Source organism: Lissotriton helveticus, chromosome 4_1, assembly GCF_964261635.1.
Source record: "Lissotriton helveticus chromosome 4_1, aLisHel1.1, whole genome shotgun sequence".
NCBI classification, from domain to species: Eukaryota; Metazoa; Chordata; class Amphibia; order Caudata; family Salamandridae; genus Lissotriton; species Lissotriton helveticus.
Genome location: NC_136063.1, coordinates 1371656663 through 1371679429, shown reverse-complemented (window position 1 = coordinate 1371679429; position 22767 = coordinate 1371656663).

Genomic DNA, 22767 nt, shown 5'->3' with positions numbered 1-22767 from the left:
TTGGTAAGTAGTGCCACTTGCTTCTTCTTCTCCTTAGTAGAGACATCTTTCTTGCAAGAGGAGCTACGGGCACCTCTTTTTGGAGCCATCTTCTTCAGATGTCGGAACAGGCCGCAGCAGGACTTCTTCCTGGCACTGATGCTCAACGATGATGCGGAGTTATTGACTTTGTGCACCTAAAAGCAAACAAAGACAGAGGAACATCAGTAAATATATGTTGCATATGTAGCGCTTCAATAAATAGTTTGCAAGTAGGCATTTATGAATACACACGTGCACACCACACAATATGTACATTTCAAAATTAGGAATTGCTAAATTTTTGGGAAACAGGAATTTAACATTGATCCAAGAGAGCACACACAGAGAGGGCTATAGTTTCATGTACCACTGACTCCCCCTGGGCACAATGGGTGAAAGCAAGGCAAAATGGGTGCAGGCCTGAGGCACAAAGCTCACTGCCTGCCTTCAGAATGGCCGCTTGACACCCATCCACATGGCCAGGACCATGCCTCAAAATGGCCCCCACCAACATAGCCAGACCCCAACCCCTACTCCAAAAAGTCAAAAAACACAACACCAATCAAATCACCACAATCCAATGCCATCCATCAAGTTTCAGAAGGTTTATGCTGCCTGCTGGTGGTTTTCTGGTGCAGAATTGCAATTTTTGCAATTTCGCGAGTGCGAGGTTGTTGCTTCACGACGCGAACGTGGCGAAAAACCAGCTAAATCCGCGAACAGACCGATTCTGGGCCCCCTGGGCATGATAAAAACACAGCACACTGGGTGCAGGCCTATGGCCTAAAGCACACAAACTGCCTTAAAAATGGCCCCTAGACCCCCACCCACACGGGACCAGGCAATAAAATGGCCCCCACCCACATAGCAAGCCCCCAACACCACCCCAAAAAGTCGTAAAACATACAAATATCACCACAATCCAATGCCATCCATGCCCTGGCCAGAATCATGTTAAAATTCAACAAAACAGTTGTATCATGCATGCACCCATAACTAAGCCTGGTAGTTTTCAACTCATGTGCAGAATTGTAATTTTTACAATTTCGCGAGTGCGAGATTGTTGCTGCGCGGGACGCGAGCAGTGCGAACACAGGCAAATTTTTTTTTTAAATCCGATTTTCGCCTGGGCATAATGAAAAAAATCAGAGCAGACTGGGTAGCCCCCCTAGGGCACAAAGCACACTGCCTGACTTCAAAATGGCCGCTTGACCCCATCCACATGGCCAGGACCTGCAGGATCATGCCTCAAAATGGCCTCCCACCAACATAGCCAGCCCCCAACCCCACCCCAGAAAGTCGAAAAACACACACAAAAATCACCACAAACAAACAACATCAACTTATCAACTTACTTGTGAAAACAAATTTCGAATCCAAAAGTAATCCAAGAAGCCTCAAAGCCAAATCTCCAGCAGCATCCACAAAAAGTAATCCTTCCCAGTCAAGATCGAATTCAAAGTGGCCAGGAAATGGACTAAGCAATGGGAGGAGCTTGCTGGACAGGAACAGGAAGTTGGAGACTGGGTCACTTCCTTCACCCCTCCCCAATTGTAATTTTTGTAATTTCGCGAGTGCGAGATTGTTGCTGCCCGCGCCGCGGCCCGCGAGCAGTGCGAACACAAGCAAAAAATCCGCTGCGCGCGGATTTGCGTATGTTCGCCACATCCGCGAGAGTTCGCAGATTGCGGATTTACCGAAAATCCAAAAAATCCGCGAGCGGAACGGATTTTGCGCCCATGCTTACTTTTAAGACTGCCTGGAGCTCACCCTATGACTTTATACATTTTCTCAATCTGGTTGTTTACTTCAAATATACCAAAGAACATTACTTTGATTACATTTGGAGCCAATTACGAAAAGTATACTACAAATAAATGCTTGATTTTCCTTATCGTCTGACTGATAACTCCACAAAGCTTTGAAAAAGCCCTAGTCCTGCGAGACATTTATAGGATGAAACATGTGTTGGCTGGTAGATTAGAACTTGTACATAGGAAACTGTTGTGTGATATATATTGAAGTAGAGACAATAATAGCATATTGTCTTGGAATTATATTTTTCTTCATCAAACTAATATATGTACTAATAGAACTAGCACTAAGAAACATATTCGTTTTCTCTGGGGTGAATGCATTTCTTGTACACTAAATTTGTCTCTAACTGGGTTTGAGGGCTGTTGACCTCCGTCTGATGTATAGTTAAACACCCAAATATAGATATTTGTCACTAGGTTTTATGCCAGTGTGGCCCTTGGGCCAATAGCCCTTCTCTCTCTTGAACTGTCTCAACAGTGTAGATGTCCCTCCTCAATGCAATGACTAGCTAGCAATGACTTCTACAAGGAAGCCTCTGGCTGTTAAGTCACTAGCAATACATCAATTAACTAGATAAGTCGCACATATACATTTCTCAAGCCATAACACACATGGTAAAATATAATTTGATTACATACTGAAAATATCTTATATTAAAGAGTTACAAAAATATATATATGTAAACTGACTAGAAACAGGCCGCTTATGCAGACAATGTCAGTGTTTCTGAGAGCCTGTGTTACAGTGAAGCAGAAGTTCCAAAATCTAGTTTCCCTTTGGCAAAGTCTATGTCAAAAAGAAGGAAATTAAATTTTGTGGGGTGAAACATTTTCCTAAATAACATTATGATATCAAAGGAAAACAAACTTTCAAATATTTTACACATTAGCATTATGTTACCTGTAATTAAATTAAATAAGCTTGCATAAAGTTTAAGCAAGCACTTTTACAAATATGAACTGTTGAGGAAACCCTCCATTACACTCTCCAAACAGTATAATTCTTGCTCTAACAAAAATCATCAGGGCAAGAGAACATGGCAACATTCAAAAACTTTTAATTTCTGCCATATGACCCTTGTTACCAGTGTGGGGTCTCCCACACATTTCTACTTGGGGGAACAAAACAATGTCCAGAGCTGTTAACTGTATGTGGTGGGACCTTCAGTCTTACCCAGAGTATCAACCAAGAAGAATTCAAGATTCCCAGGCTATATTCTTTTACAAATCACTGTTGTGTTAGTAATCCTCCTCAATAGGAGACGTCCCAAGGAGGTTGTTGAATGCTGCACTGTGTAATAATTAGAATATCTGACCTGTAAGTCAGTTTTTTATTACCATAGATCAAAGATGTTCAGGGGGAATATGCTTAGGTGGGCTGAAGGACCAATATTTGTCTATGTCCCCAACTTGTTATCTCAGAGAAACTACAGCTACACTGAGCGACTGGTTGGAACTTGGATAAGTGCACCCAGAGGGAAAGAATTTGAAATTGTGGGTTAGGAATGCTCTGCTCTCTTGTTCATGTTTTAATTGACTGTGCAAATTGTTTATCTTTACAATGTCATTTTTTAAAACCTGTTTTTAGGAAATATGGGATTTTGGCAAGGGCCGAAGCAATAAGACATATATTTGATATGGAATTCTTGAATGTAATGCGTGCGGGGGGAAGGTTTTTATTGGCTTTGAAGAGCGGTGTTAGATTCTAAATGGAATTTTTATGTTAATATATTGTAATGTTATGTTATAATTTAACAGTCCTTTGGTTTAATTAAACTCCATTTTTACTACTACTCTATAAGCTTTGATCTTTTCGTTTCAGTTTACAAATCATAATTTGTCAATAAACCACTTTTAATTTCTCACTCTATGTTCAGTGATATTTCTGTGTCACCACGACCTTCCTCTCCAGCTCTGTACAACCCCCTCGTTAGCAGACTTCAGAAATAGACTCAAGACCTGGCTCTTCAACAGAGAGACAGCACCAGATACTACTAGGGGTGACAGTGTTGCGCTTTACAAATGCTGAATGATTGAAATTTCTATGAAGGTATATGATGTGAGACATTTTTTGTCTTTTAATGATTATTCTGAACCTTGCTCATGAAAGTATACAAAGCTGTCTGGTTGCATTACCTATTTTATTTATCAATTACAGAGCTCACCAAATTTAGAGACTACCAGTTTTAGTGGGGAGTATGTAATATGAATTAAAAATATGCGATTGTATTCAAGGATTTCCAACTGCTCAACGATATAGAGAACATGGAGGATTTTTATCTAAATGGAGACAGTGAGATAACTCAGAAATGAGGGGGTAATGAAGGTGGCAAAGTGAAGAATAAACCTAAGGTTAACAACATGAGTAGGATTCAGGATCTTTTCACTCCAGCGTGGGAGTGGACTTTGATCCTTCTCTTAATGCCACTTTACAAAAGCATCTATTCGAAACAGACCCACAGCTGAGCATGCTGGCCATATTTGCGCCTGTCATCTGCACACACCAGGGACCCACTGGCAACCTGTAAACAAGAAAGTGGATAGAATGCTGCCATATTGGGGGAGTGCCCCGCTAAGCCCTGACTTTTTATTAGCTATATGTGTTTCTTTCTATTAAGCGAGGGAACTTCAATACAACTTCACTAATAAATAACAAATGTGACTCCCCATTGTTGTGAGATTAAGTGGGCCAGCAGGGGCCCTCCTTTAACTAATACATACACCGAGAACCGTTTTCCATCTACCAATATATAAAATTCAATGCACACTCCAACCACATCTGGGTAGTGTACCGCTGGGATTCTCAGAAGACTATCTGGAACACCAAATATCCTTACTCAGATCTCCAGCTAGAGAACATATACCTCTCCCAGGGGTAATTCACCTTACAAATATCACCATCCTCTCACTAAGCCTTAGTAAGTCACCAAAAAGAAAGCCTCCCTCAACTGGGAGAGAAACTGCTGAGAAATTGGTCCTGAATTGTTGTGGGGGTAACTCGGTTCGGCCAGTGCATTTTTTGGAGGGAGGCAGATGGGTGGTTATCACATTCCTTGCATTCAGATTTTTGGGTGAATTTGCTGAAGTGTTGGGAAAAGCTAAACTGAATCTGCTAGAGCAATTCAGGGCTGCAAACCACCAGTATTGTGCATTTTTAAGGTGATCCGCACAGTATTTATCTGACAGGACAAAAAAAACATTAGAACTGCAATGGGTCTTGCATGTTTTTTGAGTTAGAGCTATTGGCGCTGTAAATGGCAGTGTCTTTTACCCTTGAGTTATGGAGTGGATGTATGTGGTTTGAGTGGAATTATGTGGGTTGATTGGAATTGTTAGTTGTGGAATTGTGTGGTGTGGCATTGTGTGGTGTGGAGAGGATTTGTGTTCTGTAAATATGTGGCATGGTGTGCAGTGGAATTATGTGTATAGTAATTATGTGATGTTGAGTGCGGTGGTGTAGAGTAATATTGTGTATAGTGACATAGATGGGCACTGCGTATTTTGCAGTGGAATAGAGTGCAGTGGAGTAGAGTGGAGTGGCATGGATTGTAAAAGAGTGCCTTAGAGTGGTGTAGTATAGCATGTAGTAGCGTAGAGTAGATTGTTTTAGAGTAGAGTGAAGTGGTATATAGTGGAGTGGTTTAGAGTAGAGTGGATTGGCATAGAGTGCAGTGCCATTGAGAGCAGTTTTGCAGAGTAGAGTAGAGTGGGACATTGTCTAGTAGAGAGCAGTGGAATGGTGCATGTTAGAGTGCAGAGGTGTAGAAAAGAGTGGCATAGAGTGAAGAGTGATAGTGTACAGTGGGGCACAGTATTTAGAGTAGCGTAGAGTGTATTTGCGTAGAGTGTGGTGGTTTAGTGTGTAGTGGGAAAGAGTGCCTTTGTGTAGACTGCAGTGGCATAGGGTGCATTGGCATAGAGTGCAGTAGGGTGGGGTAGAGTGAAGTGGTGCAGAGTGGAGTGCAGATTTATAGAGTGTAGTTGTGCAGAGTAGAGTGACATAGAGTTCAGTGGTGTTGAGTAGAGTGGCTTAGTATGCAGTGACATAGAGTGCAGTGGCGCAGAGCGTTGCTGTGTAGAGTATAGTGGTGTACAGCTCAGTGTTCTAGAAAAGATTATGCTCAGTGTTCTAGAAAAGATTGTGGCATAGAGATAATTGTTTGTTAGTATTGTGGTGTTGAGGGCATTGTTGATGAGTGCTGTGTTGTTGTTTGCAATGTTAGAATGTAGAGGCATGGAGTGTAGTGGTGTAGAGTACTGTGGTGCATAGTGCAGTGTTGATTTAACTTGAGGTGAGTGGCACAGGATAGATTGTAGTGGTGTAGAGCAGAGTGACGTTGAGCAGAATAGTGCACAGTGGATTTGAGTGGCGTAGAGTGCAGTGAGGTAAAGTGTAGTTTGAATAGTGTGGTAGCGCACTGCTATTGCCGAGAACATATTTTCATTTGAAATGAGAATTATATTTGTACAGACACACAGTTGTACTGATAAAAGTGTACAAACAACTACTTTAATAAATACTATCACTGTATTGATTTCTTTTGATCGGATTAAAATATTTGTTTTCTACACACTTTAGAGTTACCCAAAAAAAATGTGATTTGCGTTTTCCTAATTCTGATAAATTCCTATTTATAAACATATAAATGTTGTTGTTTGCTACAAAAAAATAACATTGTACAGCTTTACTCCAGCACACCTGTCCTACCCTTCCTGATTGTCACATAAATGATCTCACTTTGAAGTCTGAGAAAAGAAGAGTAAACAGTAAACTCCCTCGGAAGACACAGCCTGACATTTGACCTTTGTTTGAGCCTAAAAATAATAGGTAAATGTGAATTCCGAACTACAAAGTCATTGCAATGTGTAGAATGCATTTGTATGGAAGCTTTTTGAATCTCGCCAAAATGCATTTAGCAACGTAGAGAGCACATGGTAGGCTTCGACTTAATTATACATTTTAAAATGTCCCCCTTTGTGAAGTGTTTTTTAAATTAAAGTGCGTGGTCTGTGAAGCATGTGCCCCACTTACCATTTTCAAGTTTTGAGTGATAGAATCAGTATGACAACAATAGGTCTTGCATTTGCAAGAATTAAAGCTATTGGCATTGTAAATGACAATGGGGCAGATGTATCAAAATATCTATTTGCGATTCTCAAATAGCGATTTTTTTGAGAATCGCTATTTGAGAATTGCAAAATGGTATGTATATAAAAAATTGCAATTTTTTAGCGATTTCTTAAATTTCTTTATTTGCGATTAGAAAATTGCTTATCGCAATTAAGGAATAATTTCCCATTCATTTCTATGGGCCAGGAAATTCCTTATAAACTTTATTTCGACTTTTTCAGTCATATAAGTGCAGAGATTAAAATATGAAATTTAAATTAGTAAATCAGTGTCTTAAATTGTGGTTATAGCTTTAGAAATTACAATAGATTGCAGAGATACCCATGATATTCACAAATTTTAAACAGTGTTGTATTTAAATCCCAAATAAAAAATAAATTTGTATAAAAAAGTTAAGAAAGTTATTAAACATTGTGTTGGGATGGAATAAAAGCACTCCAGAATGATACTAATAAAAAAGAATCATAGTATTAAACATCGATTTCTAAGAGGCGCCTTCGTTTCATCCACATTGTCGGCAGAAATTTAGAAATTGCAATGACAAACAGTGTGTCCATTTCAGATTTCAAAATTCTAAGTGTAACAGAATAGTCCCTTATGCCCAGATTCCTGCATAACTGTATGATCCATTTTTTCCTAGCCTGCTTATAGGCCGGGCAAAAAAAGACCACATGAGCGTCAGTTTCTTTCTTCATGTGACAGCCAGGGCAGAGATAACGAGACTCATCTGACCACTTGTTTGTCGTTGCAAATAGTGGAAGGGTGCCGTATCTGGTTTGAAGGAAGAGCCTCCTTGTCAACGGAGGATATATTACATCCAGAGCCTGTTCAAAACAATAACATGATTTGTGGTTCAAAAACACCCAGGTCAAGCTAGTGGTAGTATATACTTGGTTTACAAGCAACAAATTGTGATTTTTCAACTGTTTGGATAGACTTTCTTTCGTGGTAATTACACATGCTTACTCCGGTGTTGCCCATAAGTCCTCTCTGCCAATTGCCTTGAAGGAGTCTCTTACGAAAAACAGCCAAGGTATTTTCCCCACCGCTCCTGGTAAGAGTAACAACGACCTGAGCTCCTCCCTGTAGTGGGTTAACTCGACTGTACTCCAGAGTCGACGCCAGTATAGCAGTGGTCGGCTCGAAATAAGATTCGCCACAGGGAGGATACCCAGGTCCATCCTAAGTGGAACCAGTGGGGTATTAGTTGGCAACGCCGTGATACTTCTGAGGAATTTATTTTCAGTTATCGTTAATGTGTTTGTTTTACTGTGCCCCCAAAGTTCCGCCCCTTACAAGGCCGCCAAGCGAGCTTGCACTTTATAAATCTCCAACTAGGGACTAATTGACTTCAGTGAACAACTATTGTGGACTTTCCTTAGACGACCTATTGTCTGGGTAAGCCTCCAATTTGCCTTCTCAATTTGGGGGACCCAGGTCATTTTATCATGCAGGGTCAGTCCCAAATATTCAAAGATGACTCGTTCCAACGGGATATCATCCATGACTGGGTGGGGATAGGAGGAAGATTTAGCGCTAAACACCATATATTTTGTTTTGGTGATGTTAACTTGTAGTTTCCTCTTTTTGCAAAAATCAGTGAATTCCCTTAATACTCTCTGCATCCCCATAGGTGACTTTGAGAGGAGCAGGGTATGGTCCGCAAACATCAATGCGGGGAATTTGCGGGAACCTATTTTTGGGGAATCCAGGTCTTTTGCATGATATAGGTCTTCCACTAAACCGTTAAGGAAAAGTGAGAAGAGGGTTGGCGCCAGTACACAACCCTGGCGGACCCCCTTATCGACCGGAAAGAGGGCCGTCAGTTGTGCATCTTTTCCATACCTCACTCTGGCATAAGTACCCTCATGGAGACATTGCAATTGTAGACAGAGGTAAGGTGGAACCCCCATACTAGCCAAGATATTCCATTGCTGGTCTCGATCAACCATATCAAAGGCTGACTTTAAGTCAACAAACGTAAGGTATAGGCTCCCCTGTTCAAGTATTACATACTTCCAGTGGATCAGCTGTAACCTAAACAATTGATCCACCGTGGACATCTTGGCCCCAAAGCCTGCTTTTAATGGGGTTAACATGGCCTGTTGTTCCATCCATTTCTGAAGTCTCCCCAGCAGTAACCTCCCATATAATTTCTGCGGAACATCAATAAGGCTAATGGGCCTGTAGTTTGATGGTTCTAGTGGGGATCCCTTTTTATAAATTGGGACAATCTCAGCACCTGCCCAAGTTGATGGTGCAGGGAGGCCGTACTGAATTGCATTAAACAATGTTAGAAGATAGGGGGCCCAAATGAGATGCTCGCTTTTGAACAAATCGCCCGGAATTTTTCTAATCCTGGGGCTTTATTAGGCTGCAATTTAGCCTGGGCTGATGCCAATTCTCCCATTACAAATGGGGGTGCATCAGACAACCTTTGAGAGTTAAGATTACAAACTGGAGTGTTGTTGGGGTTTGGGTCCGAGAGGGTGGAGGAATACAATTCCTTAAAATACGAGAACCAGGCACCCTCATCAATGTTGGGGTGAAATGTGGTTCTTCCTTCCACTTTCCCATGGTGAACAAGATTCCAAAAACTTTTGCTATCTTTTTGGTCGAGGGCCATCTTAATTTCTTGCCACCTTACTGTTTACCGTTCAGTTTTTGCATTAAAAATAGTACTTTTATATACCTTCCTCGCTTCCCTGATACGCAAATGGTCAGACCCTTTCAATTCGGTCAGGAGGGTCTGTTTCGCTACCCTACAAGCTTTCGTATACCATGAGTTCCTAGAACCGCCAAATTTAAGGTTACTCGTACCACTTTTAAAAAAGAAGACAGCCAACGCCTCAGTAAGTCTTTGGTGGAGAGTTCCTAGTTCGCTGTCAAAGTCGGGGTATGTTAGTTTACCAGCCACATCTTCTGGGTGCCCGTACTTGGTATTAATTTGAAATCGGGGTTAGCCGCATCCAGTCAATCAACTGAATCCAATGCACTAAATCTATTGTAAAGGGGCAGAGTTTCCTATCCGACACCAGTTTCCCTAATTGGACAAGTACGCTTTTCTTCCAGTGGGGCCCTCCTACCTTCATGGTGCTCATAGTTCCCTTGGTTCAAAGCATTGTCTCTGGTTGTGTAAAAGTAGCTCAGATCCCTTGCCTGTATTAGGGAATTCGGATTTGCTCGAGGGCCTCCATAAACATGCAAAGCAGCCCTTGGGTCATTAAAGTTGACAACAATACAGTCTCCTGGTATATTCTTTTGCTTCACTCCTACCCAGGTCACTCTACTTACTAGCAATCTCCTGCACTGCACATGAGGGGGGAGCGGTCTATTAGAGTTTAACCAGTGTATTGTTTTTTTCTTTAGATGCTCGTGTGTTTCAGAGTGCCCTTCCTTAAGCTCTGAAACACCCGTCAAAACTGTGACATAGGGGGTGCATTCCGGGGGGAGATTTAGGTGCTGGCGAACATTTTCTACCTTATTGCCTTTCCTCAACCCCCCACCCAGAGGCATTGGCGCCACCAAGTTACCCTTGTTACTAGGCCTACAGGTCTTATTACATAGTGGTAGCGATGACTGACCACTGAAGATATTTTCAATTGAATTGGTACCGTCAACCCCCATACCTCCTCCCTCCCTCAAAACATCTGGGCCCTGGACATCGCCATCTAAGTTATTCTTAACATCATTAGCAACTTTACTTAGCGAAGACTCAAGCTGCCCAAGCTTGTTCTCAACTATTCTCAGTCTTGCTAGTATGGGTTCCAAAGATGATTCTGTTAAAGCACCAATTTTTGACCAGTATTGTTCATCAAACATTTGGAGGGCATTAGTCCTCTCATTTGGTCTCTTCTCAATTGTCACTGCAGATGGTGTTACTGGATCCTCCAAATCATGCCCCCCATTTAAGGTTTCTTCTGGTTTGCTCCGCTTAGCTGACTTTGAGTTCTTCCCCTTCTGGGGGGCTCCTCCTCTCTTCCTTTTCGATATTTTTGGTATTGCACCCTGCTCATGGTGGTTGGATTTATTAGTTTGATTGTGTACCAGGGCGGTGCATAATACAGTACTGCCTGAGCGGGCTTCCAGAATTTCGCCCTGAACCAGTGGAGGGGCTACTGTCACTCTCTCCTCAATGGTTGTCAAGGGATCAACCCGATGCAGTCCTGGACTCAATGGGTGCGTAGCAGGGAACAAGGGGGCCTGGGGAATATTTGATTGTGAGTGAGCATTCGCTATCCCCCCCCAAAGACGATCTTTTCGAGAATGCAGGGTGTAGCGATAGTCTGCGTTCAGTAATTGCAATTTCATGGGCTAGAACAGAAGACGCCCTTGTAATGAACTGATCTAGGATTCCAGCCACATATCCCACTCCTGCATTTTTCCTTGTCCACCCCTCACGAGTTGCCATTACTCCCCACAGTGATATACAGGGCACGTGTTGGATATAAGAATAGTCACTTACTGGGGTTGTCATTAGTTAGCTTTGTTGAGGAGCCAAGAGGGGGCCCAGCCCAGCCTCTGCCGGTCTCGGACGGGCTCAGACGGGCCCGCCCTTGGCCCGGGCTTAACCCGGCGTGACCCGCACACGATCCCGCGACGCGGGGGCTCTCCTCTAATTTAAGCGCTTCCTGGCGCGGTATGGGCGGTGGCGGCTTCCGCCGCAAAGGCTCCTGGGGATTGTAGTCCCCCCTCTCTCTGTGGCCACACTGCATTTGTGGGGAGCTGCGGCAGCGGGAGGGAGACCAGCAGCGGGACAAGGGAAGCAGCAGCAGTCAAGGTATTTCCCCAAAAGAGTATGAAAGTGTCCACAGAGAATCGCAAATTGAGAATAATTTTAAGGGTGCAAGGGTGTCATAAGGACACCCTGATGCACCCCTGAAATTTACATGTGTGCGCATATGGCGCACATACATGCCCTAAGGGCATGTATGAGCGCCACATGGCACCTTCACAAATGCCAAAAAGTGAATTTGTGAAAGAAATCGCAAATTAACACCAACTTGAAGTTGGTGGTAATTTGCGATTTCTTAAGGTGACTTCGCAAAACTAAAATGTTTCTTACATAGCATTTAAGAAATCGCTTTTTGCGATTCCTTAAATGCTTGCGCATAGATAAGGAATCGTAAATTCCTTAATTTTGCGATGCCATTTCCTTCATACATCCCGTTTTCCTGATTTTTAGGTGCATCGCTGCTTTTTTGCGAATCGCAGCATTTGCGACTAAAAATCCTGATGATACATCTGCCCCCAATGTTTAGGGGCAGATGTATCAACATCCATGTTTGCGATTCTCAAATAGTGATTTTTTGAGAATCGCTACTTGAGAATTGCAAAATGGCATGTATGTAGAAAATTGCAATTTTTAACGATTTCTTAATATTCCTTAATTGCGATTAGCAAATTGCGAATCGCAATTAAGGAATATTTTCCCATTCATTTCTATGGGCCAGGAGGCCCATAGGAAGGAATGGGAAGTTTTTCTAAATTTGCGATCCGCAATTTGCTAATCGCAAGTTGAGAATAATTTTAAGGGTGCAAGGGTGTCTTAAGTACACCCTGCTGCATCCCTGAAATTTACATATGTGCGCATATGGCGCACATACATGCCCTAAGGGCATGCATGAGCGCCACATGGCACCTTTACAAATGCCAAAAAGTGCATTTGTAAAAGAAATCGCAATACTTGATTGCTTCTTACACAGCATTTAAGGAATCGCGTTTTGCGATTCCTTAAATGCTTCTGCAAAATTAAGGAATCGCAAATTTTGCGATTCCTTAATTTTGGGATGCGATTTTCTTCATACATCGCATTTGCTGATTTTTTTGTCGCAAACGCCGCTTTTTTGCGAATCGCAGCGTTTGCGACAAAAAAAACGGGTGATACATCTGCCCCTTAGTTTGGAGTGAATGTATGTGGTGTGGAGTGGAATTATTTGTGTTGTATTGGAATTGTTAGTTGTGGGATTGTGTGTGGCGGAATTGAGTGGTGTGTATTTGTGTAGTGGAATTATGTGCCATAGTGAATAAGTAGGGGTGAGAGCTGCACAGAATAGTTAGAAAGGAAGATAGTGAGGGATAGGTAGTTTGTGCACGAAGCATTAATTATCTCCTGATAGAGGAGCAGAAAGAGTGTGTAAGAAAGAGAGAAAGAAGGGGAGAGCAGACTAGAGACGTTTAAAGAGGGAGCACATGTGTATGTACCAAACACCCCAAGACGAAGAGGAGAGGGTGGGTTTGAAGGAGGGACACCTTGAAAAAGCACAGGAATTAAACTGTGCTGGAAGACCTGAAGTGAACTACAGGAGAGAGGCGGGAAGAGTGTGTGAGATAGCGAGAGAGAGGGGTAAGAGATGCATGAGAGAGAGAGAGGGGTGAGTGGGAGGGGCACCTAGAGGGGGAGGGGAGAGGTGAACCACTGTATAGCACAAGGAGGTACAGGAAGGTAGCATGTGTGAGAAGGCAGTATAGAGAGAAGATAGACAGTGTGAAGGAAGGATGAGAGGGGGTATTGGGATTACAAGATTAGTGGTGGGAGTGAGAGATGAGGGGCATTGGGTGTGTTGGAGAGAGATGACGTGGTTGGTGGAAGTGCGAGAGAGAGATGGATTGATTGGAATTTTCCAGATGAAGGAGTTTTGCTCATTGAATTGCTTGGAGGTGAAGGAAAGCATCGATCACTTTAATTAATGTGTATGTGTGCTCTTAAAAGTATTAAGGCACTTCTGGTGATATTGCACCAATGAAGATTTTGCAACTAGATCTAATTTTGCCCCTAGATTTGATTTTCCACATAAATGTGATTTGTACTTCAAAATGTTTTTCACACTACTTCTAATGTTGCACAAAAGAACATTGTGTAACTAAATGTGGTCTCAACATAGTGTTGTGTCATACCGATGCACAACTTTTCAACATAATTGAGAATCTTCGTATCACATTTTCTTTATGCATTGATGATTTGTGCCAAATTGTGGTCCAACACCACTGATAACCCTGCACCAAGAGTTATTTTACACCTAAATATGTTTGTGCACCAAGGTTTGATTGTTGTTGCTAAATGGGATTATTGCTTCCGCAGGTGTTGCTACCCTCCTGTTGATGTTGCACTAGGTGTGATTATGCCCCTAAAAGTGAGTTTGCCCTAAATGTGTTTTTGCACCTGAAGCACAGTTTATTGACTAAGAGGTCATTGGGTGGGAGCCATATTAAATAAGGCTGGGACTTTAAATTCGATGCATGGTGGGTTTCATGTCAGTACAGCTCTGTGTTCTTTCAGTACTGCATTTTGGAGAAGGGCAATCGGTACAGTGGTTATTGGTATACTAGGAAGTCTTATATAGGCATTGTCCCTGAATTCACGACATATTTTCCTACAAGGAGGTGTCCTGTGCGTCCAGTCCGGTACTTATTCTGTTCCTCTAAAGTACATAGTACCATCTATAATTGACCTATTCCTTGTTTTTCCCTCATTTTCTCACCCTCTTAAAATTTGTTCTAAATCACGGCCCACAAATAAAACATTTAGAAAAGATGTCAACCCTTTTGTAGCTATAGAATTGTACGTTTTCAGACCTGTGTATTTAGTTGTGTATTTCCGTTTTTTGTCATGTGATTTGCACTTGAGCTGTGTGAAAGCACTATCTTGCGCTACGGCGATACATAAAAAGATCATGGATCTGGATGCTCGGCCATAGTTGTGTGACTGTAACGACTCGGGCTGCAAAGCCATTCATTTTCTGGGTACATTTTTTTCCCTTTTCCCTCTCAAAACTAATATCTCCTGTAGGTTGTGGAGTTGAAGTCTGAATATGATTTTATAATGGATTTTAGATATCCTACGTTTTGGATGTCCTATGTCTAACCAGCATCGTAACCCCTAGAGCTTAGAGGAGCACAGGGAACTGGGCAACCAGGATGAAGCCTATCCAGTGGCCGAGGCTTAAACTGAGGACACCTAGCGTTAGCTTCCTACGAGCAAACATAAAACAGACTGCTTGGTAATGGGACAGCGCAAGAGATGCCGTGGTGTTGTTGGCCTGAGCCAGGGCTTCTCAGACTGCTGCACTTTGGATAGGTCGTAGGGTACTTCGGTCACTGCACCTCTTAGCTGGGATGCCTTACAGCACCAGGGTCCCCATCATGATGGCCCCGGTAGGCCCAAGAATGGGGCGAAGTGTCACCCCACCAGACGCACAGCATTAATTAAGCATAACTCCGATGCCAAACTGATCCTTTTTCATCACGTTTATTCCAGCTTAATCCAATTTAAACGTTTTCATCCTTAATCCTTTTGTCACATGAGAGACAACTTATGTTCTTTAAAACCTTATCAACTGCCGACATGCCAATCCAGGCCTTGTCCTGTAGCGCGGTACATAACATAAGTCATCCTTATTCATTGATCCTGATAACCCAATGCATTTCGGGCCTATGTCTGGCCCTTCGTCAGGGGTACACTACAATTTAAAAACATTGTTGTCAAAACCTGCATTTAAATCAATATAACACATTAACATCCCCACTGGACTGTCCGCTTTTTTCTATGTAAATTAACGTTTTTCCCGCTAATAGTAACCCTAGAGCTACCCCTAAGTTAATACCCAGAATCACCTCTATCAACCTCCCACCATTCAAACCTTTCAATCCCAATACCTTTTCATGTCACCCCTTCATGAGCAAAATATTGCCCAACAAAGTTTCCCGAACCTTTACCTTCAAAATCAGCTGCCATAACCATCTCACGATAGCATTACAAACATTCACGTACTCCGTGCTTGCCTCGACCTGTGCTTTTAACACCTGTGCTCAGTGTTTACTCTCCTCCTTTCCGTGACGTCCTCTTTTAACCCTATATCACCCTCATCCATACTGCATTAAGCAGTCATCTTTCCTAGCATAAGCTTTGACACTCGTTTATGGATCCTTTAAAAGTACCCACCTCATTTCTAAATAGTGGCCTCCCTTTCATCTTTCCCTGGTTCACCTGATTGTAATCAAAATGGCCCCACCCTTCTAATTTGTCGAATTTGATGTTTGCCAACAACCAAATCTACTTCAAGTCCCAGAATCCCCTGCATGTGCCCACGTGAAAAGTGATGATATTTTATCTGAACAACTGCCTAATTACCATTTCCTCCCCCACTCGGCATCAAACCTAACTTCCCCGCCAACCCTAAGATGACATGCCATGTTAATTATACAAAGTCCTGTGTCTCATATTTCTTGTTTCTGTTCACAACTGTACAAGTTCATTGTGCGCACATCAACGTGTTGGTTGTCAAACTTGTCATAAATCCAAATGCAAGCCGCCTTGTTTAGAAACTGCAGAGTTTCAAGGAGCAATTCTTAAGAAAAAGTTCTTTCACTGGTCTCTCTTGTGACACTGTCCACAACGTGTTTTCTTCACAGTACTTAATGGGTACAACTCGTCGCAGGGCAGGAAGTAATAATTTCAAGAGATGAGTTTGACTCGTGCACACCTTCTTCCTTTGCTTTTTTACCTAAACACTTACTCCATTTTTAATGTTGATTGCGTGCGAGCCTGGAAAACGTGGTCTGCCCTAAACCACGTGAGTAATAGAACCAAGAATGGGGCGAAGTGTCACCCCACCAGACGCACAGCGATGAGTTGCACCCATTAAGCACTGTGCAGAAAACACGGAGTGGACAGTGTCACAAGAGAGACCAGTGAAAGAACTTTTTCGTAAGAATTGCTCCTTGGAAGTGTACAGTTTCTAAACAAGGCGGCTTGCATTTGGATTTATGACAAGTTTGACAACCAACACGTTGATGTGCGCACAATGAACTTGTACAGTTGTGAACAGAAACAAGAAATATGAGGCACGGGACTTTGTATAATTAACGTGGCATGTCATCTTAGGGTGGGCGGGGAAGTTAGGTTTGATGCTGAGTGGGGGAGGAAATTTTAATTAGGCAGTTGTTCAGATAAAATATCATTACCTCTACGTCCCTCGTCCTCGACCCAGTCATAACACATGAGGTATTCCACCTGACAGGAAACAAAACAGGAAACGCTTTTTAGACTCCACCCACCCTCCTATCAGGTGCTATAATACACCTCACCACCAGAAGCAAATCCTGTTTTGTTTCCTGTCGGTTGGATTACTGATGGGTTACGCTGGGGTGAGTGCCGGGCACTTACCTGCTTCTGGAGTCCTGTGGTGTCTTCCTTGGCGGGGCCTTGGGGGTGCTCATGGACCGACGTGGGACCTTTACAAAGCCGGGCTGCTGGGCTTCCTGTGCTTTCCTCCGTACGGGGACCCTGGGTTGCGGGGCTTCTCGGGTCCCCGTGGATTTCCGTGTCTTCATTTACTATCCCGGAGGGGCGGACCGCTGCTGGGAGGGGCAGGCGGCTGCCCGCGCGTCCCGCACTTGCCGGTGTTTGTGGGCGGGACGCGCTCTCTTCACTTTCCTCCCTGTCGGCCCCTGATTGGCGGGAGCCGGGTAGGCGGTGTTTCCTGTGACCGGAGGGTCGGGAAGTCCTCGGACGCGAGAGGAGTCCGAGTGTGGGAGCGGGACGCTTCCGGATGTCGCTTCCATTGCGTTGTCTCCGTCTGGCATGGTGGGGCGCCCGGGTGGGCTCCGGGTTCCCTGACGGTCTCCTGAGAGCCGGGATGACACTTCCTGATTGCACTTCCTGATGACGTCATTGGCTCCGGGCGGGTGTGTCGGGCCTGGATTTCCTCATTGGTCGCTGCTGGGAGGCTGCTTTCTGCCCCTCCTTTTTGGATTCACAGTGGCTACAGCTGCGGGGGTGAGTGTTTTCATGCCTATTTATTTGCCTGGAGTTCAGTCTGTGCTGTGACGCTTTGGTGTTGCTGTGTTTCACGTGTGGCTGTTTTCCTGTGTTTGAAGACGTTGCTTATGATGGGGAAACACCATAGGAAGAGAAAGCATGTCTCTCCTGTTCGGTCCTCTTCCTCCTCCTCTTCCTCCTCCGACAGTCGGGATTCTGCACCTGCTGGTCGGTGTGCTGGTCCGAGGGGCTCTAGGCGCCTGAAGCGCCTGCTGTTGGAGACTCTGTCCAGTCTCAAGACTTCCAAGAAGGGGGCAGGCGGTCGCTCTGGGGAGGCTGCTCCCCTGTATTCGGATATTTCTTCCTCCGCATCCTCTGATGAGGCTACTTTGGGTGCATTGGATCTGCAGGGCAAGTACGTTTCGAGGGGGTTGATGCCTGATCTGCTTTGCCATGTTCGGGAGAATATGGGGTTCCCGGTGGAGTCTGTGCCCAGTACTTCCCAGGATGCTGTTTTGCCGCAGTTTCGGAGGCCTGCGTCCTCTTCTATGCCCGTACACCCGTTTGTCATGGATGTCCTCCTTAAGGAATGGAAGGACCCAGACCATATTTCTGTGCCTAGATTCATGTCTAAGCTGTATCCTTTGCAGGATTTGGAGGTTGCCCTGCCGGATTCGGTGCAGGTGGACTCTGTGGTTGCTTCCCTGGTTGGTCGGCCCTCCATGGCTGATGATAATATCCTGCAGGATGGCGTTGATAAAAAGATTGACTCTGCTCTGAAGAAGTCCTATGCTGGCTCTCACTTAGCGCTGCGGTCTGGTGTCTATGGTGCATATGTGGCGCAGTCTTTGCTGGCTGACTTCAAGACTTTGTTCTCTGCTATGCAGGAGGGGATCGGTTGTCCGGACTTGCTGGAGTCTATGGAACGTCAATCTGAGTTCCTTTCGGACATCGCTTTTGACTCGGTCAGGGCTTCTGCACTCTCTTGTGGTTCCTCGGTGGCTGCCCGTCGGAACTTGCTTCTGAGAGGTTGGAAGACGGATGCTGCGCAGCGTTCTATGGCTTTGAGGTTGCCTTTCTCTGGTACTCTTCTTTTTGGGGACGCCCTGGAGACCAAGCTCCATAAAGTCTTCAAGGAGAGAAAGCATTCGTTGTCGTTCCGTCATACTCCCGCTCAGAAGGGGTCGTCCTTCTCGAATACCAGGTCCTTTCGACAGCCTTCCAGGTTCCAGCAGTCCTCATTTCGGGGCCAGCGTGGTGCTCGCAGGTCCTTTCCTCGGAGGTTCCAGAAGAAGCCCCAGCCGGATGGTGGGTCTGGTGCTCCTCGCTCCTGAATACTCCGCTCCAGTGCCCGTTGTCGCTGGTGGTCAGCCCGCGGTTGGTGGGAGACTGCGGCTGTTCCTCCATGCTTGGTTGGTGACGACCTCGGACCAATGGGTGCTGGATGTTCTTTCACGGGGCTACCGGATGGAGTTCCTGTCCCCTCCTCCTCCCTCGGGGGTGGTGGTGACTTCTTTACCTGCGGACCCTGCTCGCCGTCGGGCGTTGCTGGAGGGAGTTGGGTCGCTGTTCGACAAACGGGCGATTGTCCCGGTTCCCGCCCTGGAGCGTGGACTGGGGACTTATTCAATTGTTTTTGTGGTTCCGAAGATCACGGGGGGGTTCCGTGTTGTCATCAATCTTCGGGCCTTGAACTTGTTTGTTCAGAAAATTCCTTTCAAAATGGAGACGCTGCAGAAGGTGATTCCCCTGATCCAGGAGGGTTGGGTGTTCACGTCGCTGGATCTCCAGGATGCCTACCTACATGTCCCGATGGCGTTGGAGGATCAGAAGTTCCTGCGCTTTTGCCTGGATGGTCGTCAATGGCAGTTCTGCGTCCTTCCTTTCGGTCTCCGGTCTGCCCCCAGGGTGTTCACCAAAGTGGCTGCTCCTTTGGTGGCTCATCTCCATCTCCTGGGGGTGTCCGTGTTTCCTTACTTGGACGATTGGCTGCTGCAGGCTCCGTCTTCGGAGGTCATGTCCGTCCACCTTTCCTTGACCATGCGTACGCTCGAGGACCATGGCTTCCTTGTCAATCTACCGAAGAGTCACCTGGACCCGTCTACTCGGAGGACCTTCATTGGGGCTGTGTTCGACTCAGTGCTGGGCAAGGTCTTTCTCCCGGAGTCCCGGCTTCTGCGTCTGCAGTCCTTGCTGAGGAAGTTGCTTTCCAGGAAGTCGGCTCCTCTCCTACAGTGGCTGGTGGTTCAGGGACACATGTCTGCCACGGTGTTCACGGTGCCCTGGGCCAGGGTTCATCTTCGGCCTCTGCTGTGGCATGTTCAGCGTTGGGTGCCCTTTCCGGACCTGGACTTCTCGATTCCTGTTCCGGTGTCTCCGGGTTTGGGGTCTGCTCTCCAGTGGTGGCTGGATTCTTCAAATCTTTCGAGGGGCATGTGGTTCCATCCTCCGCCCCCCTTGGTGTTGACGACGGACGCCAGTGCTTCCGGTTGGGGTGCTACTCTGGGTCCTTGGGCGATCCAGGCACGTTGGCTCCCTTCGGAGTCGCACCGGTCTTCGAATTGGAGGGAACTGTCGGCGGTGGAGCGGGCTCTTCGCCATTTCAAGGATCGTCTTCTGGGGTGCAATGTGTTGGTGAGATCGGACAACACTGTGGCCGTGGCCTACATCAACCACCAGGGCAGTACCCGCTGCCTTTCTCTGAACTTGGTGGCTTGTGCCATTACGAGTTGGGCCGAGTGTCATCTGGTGGCCCTTTCTGCTCAACACATCAGGGGTGTGGACAACGTGGTTGCGGATTCCTTGAGTCGGCGGTTCCCGTCCTCACTCACCCTGTGTCTGTCGCCTCAGACTTTCCGGTTGCTGTGCCTGAGGTTCGGGACTCCGGTGCTGGATCTCTTTGCATCACGGAGGGATGCCCTGCTTCCCCTGTTCTGTTCCAGGACTCCGGAGTTGGGGGCTTGGGGGGTGGATGCATTGACTGCCCTGTGGCCTCCTTGGTTGCTCTATGCGTTCCCCCCCTTTCCTCTGATCCCTGCCTTCTTGCTGAAGGTTCAGCGGGTGGGGGCTCAGGTGGTGGCTGTCCTGCCTTATTGGCCTCGCCGCTCGTGGTTCCCCCTTCTGCTGCGACTGGCGGTGGGCCCTCCTTGGATCCTGCCCCGCTTCCCGTCTCCTCTGACTTGCCAGTAGTCCTCCCTGTTGGTACCTCTCACCTTGGCGGTCTGGAGGTTGAACGGCTGTCTCTTGGTGTCCGGGGTTTGCCCGATCACCTCATCACTGTGATGCAGGCTTCCCGTCGGAAGTCCACGATTTCATCGTATTCTAAGCACTGGGGTTCTTTTTCTTCTTGGTGTGCTTCCTTGGGCCTGTCCCCTGCCTCTTGTGCTGTTTCTTCTATTCTTCAGTTTTTTCTGGATGGGTTTCAGAAGCGTTTTGCTTTGTCCACTTTGAAGGGTCAGTGGGCTGCTATCCGGGCCTTTCGGGATCCAGCTTCTCTTCTGCCTTCGGACGGGTTGTTGGTTTCCCGTTTGTTTCGCAGTTTCTCTCTTTCTGCTCCTGCTGTCCGCTCCCCGGTTCCTCCCTGGGATCTTTCTTTGGTTTTGGGTGCCTTGCAGTCGCCTCCCTTTGAGCCTCTGGAGTCAGTGGACTTGAAATTCCTCTCTTTCAAGGTGGCCTTTTTGGTCGCTGTTACATCTGCTCGGAGGTTGGGCGTACTTACGGCGTTGCGCTGTTCTCCCCCCTTCTTGAGGTTTCTGGACGACGCGGTGGTCCTTTCTTTGGACCCCGGGTTTCTGCCAAAAATCCGTTCCAGGTTTCATTCCTCCCAGGAATTGATTCTTCCTTCTTTCTGTCCTTCTCCTTCCTCGCCCTCTGACGTCTTGCTCCATTCTTTGGATGTGCGACGGGCTTTGTCTGTTTATGTTGATCGTTCTGCTGGGTTTCGGTCCTCTGACTCCCTCTTTGTTACCTTTGGTCTGGCTGGTAGGGGTAAGGCTGCCTCTCGCCTTACTTTGGGTCGCTGGATCAAGGAGGTGATTTCATTGGCTTACCGGGGCTCTGGTTTGCCTTGCCCTTCTGGTGTTCAGGCGAGATCTACCAGGGGTGTGTCTGCTTCATGGGCGGCTTTCCATGGGGTTCCCCTTGATGAGATTTGTAGGGCGGGGACCTGGGCGTCCGAATCCACTTTTGTGCGACATTATCGCCTGAATTGTGCCCTTTCGGACCGTCCTAATTTTGGTTCTGGTGTGCTGCGCGCGGTGGGGGTTCCCCCGCATGTTTGCTTTGTTTGTTAATAAACTCTGTCTTGCTGCACGCCTTTGTGTCTGTTCTGTTTTCTGGTTGTGGTGTGCCAAAGGCCTTTTGGGGTTGCTTTGGTATGCCTCATGTGTTATGACTGGGTCGAGGACGAGGGACGTAGAGGTAATGCCTTGATTACTTGGGGTAATCCCCATTACTCTTAGTCCTACTCGTCCTCGACCCAGTCATACAACCCACCCGCCCTCCCTTGCCGGGCCTTTGGTGCTTGGTACATCAGGATTTGCTTCTGGTGGTGAGGTGTATTATAGCACCTGATAGGAGGGTGGGTGGAGTCTAAAAAGCGTTTCCTGTTTTGTTTCCTGTCAGGTGGAATACCTCATGTGTTATGACTGGGTCGAGGACGAGTAGGACTAAGAGTAATGGGGATTACCCCAAGTAATCAAGGCATCACTCTTCACGTGGGCACATGCAGGGGATTCTGGGATTTGTAGTAGATTTGGTTTTTGGCAAACATCAAATTTGACAAATTAGAAGGGTGGGGCCATTTTGATTACAATCAGGTGAACCAGGGAAAGATGAAAGGGAGGCCACTATTTAGAAATGAGGTGGGTACTTTTAAAGGATCCATAAACGAGTGTCAAAGCTTATGCTAGGAAAGAAGACTGCTTAATGCAGTATGGATGAGGGTGATATAGGGTTAAAAGAGGACGTCACGGAAAGGAGGAGAGTAAACACTGAGCACGGGTGTTAAAAGCACAGGTCGAGGCAAGCACGGAGTACGT